Here is an 8127-nt window from a genome sequence, read left to right as displayed (position 1 = left end):
GATAGAATAGAATAAGAAAACACCTTGGAACTTTATAACTAAACACTTGTTGAGAAATGACACCTGTCTTGACGATGTTGATACGTGGATTAGTATGTTAGTAATTAGAATTAGCTTGTTAGTTCGTAGTATATACTCTGTGTTAAGAGTTGTTGTTGCCTTGTTAATTAACTGTTGCATCATCTCTACAGCGCATTGCATACCGTAATAGGGACGATGATGGATCGTGGAGTCAATTGGAATAGCTAAAAAGATGGTGCCAGGGATCATGTCACAAAGATGGAATGCTAACTTTTGGTTATATTTTACCCAGGTAAGCCCGGTGCATAAACCCTACTTTTCTACACTTTAAATTATACTTGTGCATTAAGTTTTAAGGAGTTGAATGAAACCCACTTGCTATGAGTCTTACTAGTATGACAGGACCATGTAGATTGCTATGCTACAGGACTTCGGTAGAAGTCGAGTGATTGTCTGTCACTCGTGAGAGATAGAAAATATATTACTGGATTATTATCACTCATGATAAAATGGTGGAAAGGAAAAATAGAGACTGGGCAGGGATATGGTATGGGTATTGGTGGGTGTAAGAGGTTGTGTCCTGCGGCCAATAGGGCATAGCTTGGTTACACTTTTTCCCTGTCTGTGTCGGTTAAGGACCGGCTATTGCATTGGGTTCTAGGCAGGTCATAGACTTATTTTCCCACGCACATACTTGGGTATGGGCGCAAGAAAGACTTGTTACTCTCTTATCATGGGTTCCAGCTCTTTTCGGACTGACTTTCAGGGTGGTTTTTAGGTGGAGGTCCTTGCACCGTACTGAGTCCGAGACTCAAGGGTAGGGGCTTGGAGTCCATGTTTGGACGGGGACCTAGACCCCGTGATAGGAGGGTAGTGGATTGGTCCTGCTTGTGCCTAGTGTACAAGTGAGGCGTGTGTTTTGGGGTACCAAGCTAGACTCATTGATTCATGAATCGTCGTCATGTCGGTAAGACTTGTCTATGGTCTAGCAACGTAGTAAGAACTGAAAGATAAAAGATGATATAAGGATTCTGATTGCTTACCACCTGTTTGAAAGTAGTACAGGTATTTACATAGAATGGTTAGTTAATTAACCAATGTTGACTGCTAATAAAATCGAATATAAGGGCACACTTTTAGTAATGCTTGCTGCAGATACAATAAACCCACAAGCCAGATAACCTTGCATATCCTTAGACTCTTCCCTTTTCTCCTATCGGGTAAGTCTTGCTGAGTATAATTGAGTACTCAGGGTTTTATTTCTCCCTGTTGTAGGTGACAAGCGGATGCTAGAGCTGACTCTTATGTGTGGATTCCTCCTGGTGGGTTCAGAGGGAATTCCTTTATGCTGTGATCATAGTCTTTATCTATAACCCTCACTAAATGTTTTTATAAATAGAAATTTTATAATCTATTATCATAGTTTATGTATATCAATACTTCATCATGTCATGAATAGATGTTATTTTTGCTGTAACTTTGATCACATGTTTATATTCCGCTGTCAAATTAAATTGTTCATAACTCTGATAACATGATCATATTATGCTATTATCAATAATAAATATTATACTCTGATGTTGCATAAAAAGTGATGTAAGAAATGGTTAAAAATGATGTAAACTTTATTCTCTCATTTGTGATCCTGATGGAAAATATAGATTTTTGGATTCTCCTTTGGGGTGTGCCCGATGGAACTGTGTAATTTAGTGTTCTCCCTTGAGTACTTAGTGTCTAATAGAAGACAAGTACTCCTGAAAGGTATTAGATTAGGCGGTTCTGCCACAATCAGCACCCTGATCCAAACTGCATGGAGCAACTTGATAGCACACCAATGAGACATAGCAAGACCCGACCGCTAAGGGAGTCCCTAGCCTTAGCTGACAACTCTTGCACGAAGAATTCGAACATCGAGGAGTCCCCAGCTTAGCTGGAAAGGCCCCAGCGTAGCTGACAATGAAGCGCGAGCGACGAGCAGTCCAGCCAACTGGTCGGCAGGAAGTGAGCATTGAGTAGAAGTGTCCGATAAACAGTCCAATCGACTGGTTGGCGACAAAGTCCATAAACCTAGCGGTCCGACCAGTTGATCGGTGGAGAAGTCCGAGTACTAGGTGGTTCGACCACCTGGACGATGATCCTGTAATACAAATATGTAGAACGGGTAGTATATGATGTAAAAATAAAATATATGAACTCGACGATGAAGAAAACAGAGCGGAGTAGATAAACATTATGTTTGTTTGAAGTGATCATATTTTAAATATAAGTAACTTCCTTTCAGTTGGTTCTATATCGCGTCACCAGCCCTGACTAGCCAAAGCTCTATAGCGCAGAGTGGCCAGCACCCGTGTACACGTAAGAGAGAGAGCATCACCAAGGAGCCCCTGCTAACTGTCCATAACGCAGAGCATGGCTCGTGCACGTGTAGGAGCGAAGTCAAGGTCAGGACCGTTTCTAGGTGCCACGAGTAAGAACATGGCTGGTCGACGAGTTGAGTGGAGAATATCACAATTCGCATGGAGGACAAATGGAGATTATTGGAGACATTAATCATGGAGATATTGGAGAAATAACAATAGGAGAAAACATGGCGAAACTTGGAGAAAATTGTATTAAATTTAGATATAGGAAGGGTACTTATCTTTAGTAAGAATGTCTGATCGGTGACGTATGACGTTATCTGGTCGGGTTTGGAGCTCTTTGGCCTATCGTCATGGCGGCGGTCATGGTCGTCATAGCATAGTTCTATGCGGTGATCATCATTGTGATGCAGGTGGCGTTGGAATGAGTAGTCCGGGCGACGTCGTCCTTATGGTGCTGGTCAGCCTTAGGCAGATCAGTCTCAGGGAGATTATTGACATAACCGCATTTGATCTGGTCGAAGAAGCGATACTGCATGGTGCTTTGATAGACGGTTGAGCAGAGCAGTTGGCATGTAACGATGTCCGAGTAGGTGAATGTTGTGTGGATGGCTTGATTGATGGCTCGGGTGGCTCGCTTTGCGGCTAGCTTGATGGCTCAGGCGGTTCGCTTAGCGGCTCACAATCAGCGATGGTGTAGGAGCAGTAGGACGGTCCCTGATCCTAGTGGATCTCGTTGACCTGGCAGTGTGCAGCTTTAAGCATTGCGGCGACCTTAGCGACCTCTGGCGTTTGTTCGAGCCAAGCGAGCTCATTAGCGGCCACGACCAAGTTGGCGCTTGGGGTCTTATAGACTTCGTGGCCGTCAACATGGACAAATTCGTCGTCGAGGTTACGGTGGAGTGGGCGTGGCCTCCCTTGCGAGTTGAGTTGTTTTTCATTGCGAACAGCCTCGGCTAACACAATGGTGGCCTTATTCGCTCGGTGCTGCGCACGATTGGCATTTCTGTTGATGCGAGTTGCGCGGTCCTCATCGGTTTCTCCATCCCATGGAGGGCTGTCAATGCTAACATTAAAAATCCCGCCTCCTCGAAAGGTTGGAAAAGGAGGTTGGACGACAGCAGTTTCAGAGACAATCTCCGTAGAGCCATGGGACTCAGAGTCTGGATTTTCCTCCAAGATGGTGTAGAGGGATTCTTTGGGACGTTGGCCGATTTGCAGCATATTGACGGTCGGCGAGAGCTAGTCGACGAGAGGATGGATGTCTCCAATCTGGTCGGCGAATTTGTCCCTTAGGGCATCCTGATGGATGGTGGTCGTATCCCCTGGAGTTTTTCGATCGGCTTCCGATAGATCGGAACCGGAAGGTGGTCGGCGCCAAACCGGAGTGGTCAGAGCCGATTCCGTGAGGAAGAGGTAGTCGGCGAGCTTCTGGTTGACCTGATCGATGGATGCGATCAGATCGTCGTTGCCTATCTGCTTCCTCGAGTAGCGAGGCAGCAGGCGGCGAGTTGTTGGTGAAGACGACCTCAGAGGCGGTTCTACTGTTGCAGGCATTGGTGTGGTCGGCGCAGAATCGATCTATACCGGCTTGAAGATCTCTCCGTCTCCGTCAGCATTGATGACCCAAGAGATCAATCTGACCGTAAAGATCTGGCCGGGCTTTGGAGAGGACGAAGAGCTTGAAAAGTGTACCATCTTGTTTGTCATGGAAACACTACGCACACCCCTACCTGGCATGCCAACTATCGACAGAATATCGTCGGCAGTCCTCCAAAGGGTATCCCACGAAGGGAGATTGATCGGCGAAGGTACGTGTAATCAAGAAAAAGAAGGCATCAGAGATACAAGAATTAGACAAGTTTGGGCCATCAGCACGACGTAATACCCTACTTCTGTGGTCTATTAATTTACATTGGCTATCATATGATATTGCGTGTGTTTTGAGGGTGTCTCCTACCTGCCTTATATAGCGAGGGTAGGGTTACAAGTTGATTAGATCTAGAAGATAACCTGTAAATAATAACATGTTACAAGAATCACAGGATCGAGCATATCCTAACAAATCTCGTAGCATCTTCAGAATTCATTCTTGATATCTTATAGTACACGTTAAATAGCACCGTGCACAGTAAATCTTCTGTGTTATGAGCTGGACCGTCTCTGGCCACATGGTCCATATCCCTTGCCGTGGGGTTAGACCCCACATTCATGGTGCCTGGCCTGGCCCAGGGTTTGACTCTAGCTAGCTAGCGTGTCATAGTCTCACCTGCTCCCCAGATAACAGGTCCATCAGTCCAAGCTGTGAGCTGTACACAGCCTTAAAATAAAGATTTTGGTTGTACTAGAACCCAATTGGGTGGCAGCTCGCGCCTTCGTCGCGGCACCGGTCTAGAAGCACCTCTCAGTTTTTTGTTTTTTTTTGTTTCTTCTATGGAACGAAAGAAGCCAAGACCTGGTTCTACGCACGCAGCCGTCAGTCCCTCGTCGTCTTTCGTGCATCAGCAGTTGAGCGCAACAGCCACATCCCTCAGCCCACAGTTAGCTGCTTATATTATTCAGTTCATCAGCCGTGGAACGGAGCATAATTTGCAGGGTCCAGCTGTTGAGACGCACGCACGTACGTACGTACGTACGTCGCAGCAGGACGATTAATTTGCTGGGACCATGCAATCAACATTAGTAGTCCACTTCCATTTTTTTATTGCAACAACTGGAATTCATTGTCGGTTACGTCGTGATAAAACCCGCTCGGTTACGTCGTGATAAAACCCGCTCGGCTTATCTTGAAAATGATTTGTTCGTCTTTTTTTTTTAGCCGGAACAGTATTTTTTTCTCACAACAATTCAGTTACACCAGTGTTTTCAGCCAGTTCCAGTCAAAATTCAGCAAGCCGAACGGGGATACATGACTCATGCTGACAACTGGATACTCCCTCCATTCCAAATTATTTATAAGATGTTTACATTGTTTTTGCTATATATTTAGACATACACTATATTTAATTGCATATAAAAAGGTATGAATCTAGAAGAAACTAGCACATCTTATAATTTGTAATAGAGAGAGTAGTATTTTTAATTGTGATTCAAAATTTTGAGAATAAATAGATGGCAACCACGCTTAACTGACGCAATGCTGTGCTCCTTACGTGTTCAATCCATTGCGTATAGTGTAAAGCCACATGCTGATGACATGCTGTCATCTGTGCAGCAAAGTGCAAATACCATTCACTGGAAATGCAAGATGAGTGGTATTGAAATATATATACAGCATCCTCACTTCAGCTCAGGATTCAAAAGGACATTTACACATGGAAATTGAACACTTTTGTCTATTACTACCATTTTATCAGCATTCAAAAGTATAGAAACATTTTTTTGTTGCTCACACTGCCACGTTCTAAACAATAGCACAATTTTCGAAGATAACTGAAGGGAAAAGCTTGAGCCCATCGACCTCTCAATAACACTGCAGAGCCACTTGCCAAGAGATTCTCTTCCCAAATTCACGGCAATCCGCTGCAGCAAGGAGATAGATATAGATGGATGACTGACAACAGAGAACAGAGGAAGTGGCCAGGTCTCTGGCTACGGCACGAACAAAGGCTTCGCAAATGGAGAGAAATCCTAGCACCTGAATGGCTGAATGGATGAATCTCTCACATTCATTCATGGCCGTAACTTCAGCATCTCTGAATCCAACATACAGAGCATTGGAACTGAGAATTTCATACAACCAATGGGGAAAAAAACAGGAGCATACGATCCCAAACTCCAGTCCAATGAACAAGAGGCCAGTTTGCAAATTCAATTTTATGAAAGAAATGGATCTGACAAGCTAATTAGTTGAAGATACGTGATCCATTGCAATAGTAGTATCTAACTTGAACATATCTGCTCAACAAAAGATCCAACAGAGGTTTGCATATTCAATTATAGCACCTGAATCTCACACATTCATTCATGTCCCAAACTTGAGCAAACATCCAACATACAGAGTATTTGAACGACAGAGACTTTCATACAACCAAAGGGAAAAACAGGAGCATATGGTCATGATTGTTAACCCTGCAGCAGCATCTCAAGAGCGGGAGAAGGAAAGCTAGTTTCAGTTAAGCTTCATCGATAGAAAACCACCGCATCATGTAAAAGCATAGATGCAGAAAATTGCCATCACCAACTGGGATCACTACACAGCCAACGGAAGAAAGGTGGTTCAGCATCATTCTTATGTCCGGAACATGGGATGCTGAAGAAGCAGAAATCCTGGTCTCATCGGCGACGGCTTTGCCCAGCGTCAACGTAAGATAGAGAAAAAAAGCTAAGATTTGCTGACCGGAATTTAACGAAGCGGTCCGTGGGCTGCTGTGTGGGCTTAAGTGATCCAGTCTATTAGGCTCATTTATCTTTCACGATTTTGCCTTCTGGTTCATAGTCCAGCCTCCCGGCCGTCACGCGACCGTTCGTGTTTCTAACTTTCTATGCCTAATTGCCGATTCCATCGATCGCGACGATTCAGATACCCTACGCAGGTTGCTGTTGTGTTCCAATTGGCACACAACTGATAACTGGATTGGATTCGGAGTTTCAGACCGGGAAGAGCACGAACGGGGGGTAGGTCCAGAAGAACAGAGAGGAGACGGGGAACAGAGTTCAGGGATAAGAGTCCAGTTCTATTCGATAATCTTCGGAGTTTGCTTATGTAACGCCGGCTAAAAGATTCACTCTACACGTTGAATGGACCACACCTACTAATTAATTATCTTGCGCTTTCGTTCTCGCTTCGTGCAAAAAGATCAATTCGGAGTTAATTCGCTCCCCAGCTTAAGCTTTTAAGTTGGGGCAGCTTCCTTCGCAACGGGACCACTGTAGCTATAATCTTCGGAGTTTGCTTATGTAACGCCGGCTAAAAGATTTACTCTACACGTTGAATGGACCACACCTACTAATTAATTATCTTGCGCTTTCGTTCTCGCTTCGTGCAAAAAGATCAATTCGGAGTTAATTCGCTCCCCAGCTTAAGCTTTTAAGTTGGGGCAGCTTCCTTCGCAACGGGACCACTGTAGCTACAGTATCCCGCTGCTACAGAGCCGCTGCAGTAGCTCGCCCATTCGGCCCAGCCCGCCAGATCGGCCCAGCTTGGCCCATTTAGCGGGGTCTCACAGTAGCATCCCATGTGTGTAAGCCAACAAAAGCTTTCTGGATAGCAAAAGCCGTTGGTAACGCAAATGCAATTTCATTTACATTTGCGTTACCTTTTTTGAGGATTACATGGTATAATGTACACGCCCACAACACCACATACGCACACTCACTCTTATGAACCCACGTACTCAAACCCACCCCTATGAGCACCTCCGAAGTACTGAGCCGACAGATATTGCGATTTACGAATCCACCATAGGCGCCTCGCTGTTAATAGGGACGTCACATACCATTGAAAGCATAGCGCCGTTGAATATTGACCAGGAAAATATGAGAACCCATGCAAAGTCAGGGATTTGAATCTGGGTAGGCAGGTTCCACCACAAAGAAACCAACCAACTGAATTCGCTTACATTTGTGTTACTAGTGAATGAACCAAACAGCACCTAAAATGTTTGTGGACGGCTGGACTCCTGGAGTAGTAGAATCAAACGTGAATGTACGTTTTCATTCCTTATTTTCGAATCAAGGTACAATTTGATGTGTCAAGACGAGGATAAGATTCCACTTTGCCGTACCACTCCATCTCCCTTCATCT

Source organism: Miscanthus floridulus, chromosome 10 (assembly GCF_019320115.1).
Source record: "Miscanthus floridulus cultivar M001 chromosome 10, ASM1932011v1, whole genome shotgun sequence".
Classification (NCBI taxonomy): Eukaryota; Viridiplantae; Streptophyta; class Magnoliopsida; order Poales; family Poaceae; genus Miscanthus; species Miscanthus floridulus.
The sequence above is the reverse complement of the archived record's forward strand: the minus strand, read 5'-3'. Positions refer to the sequence as shown.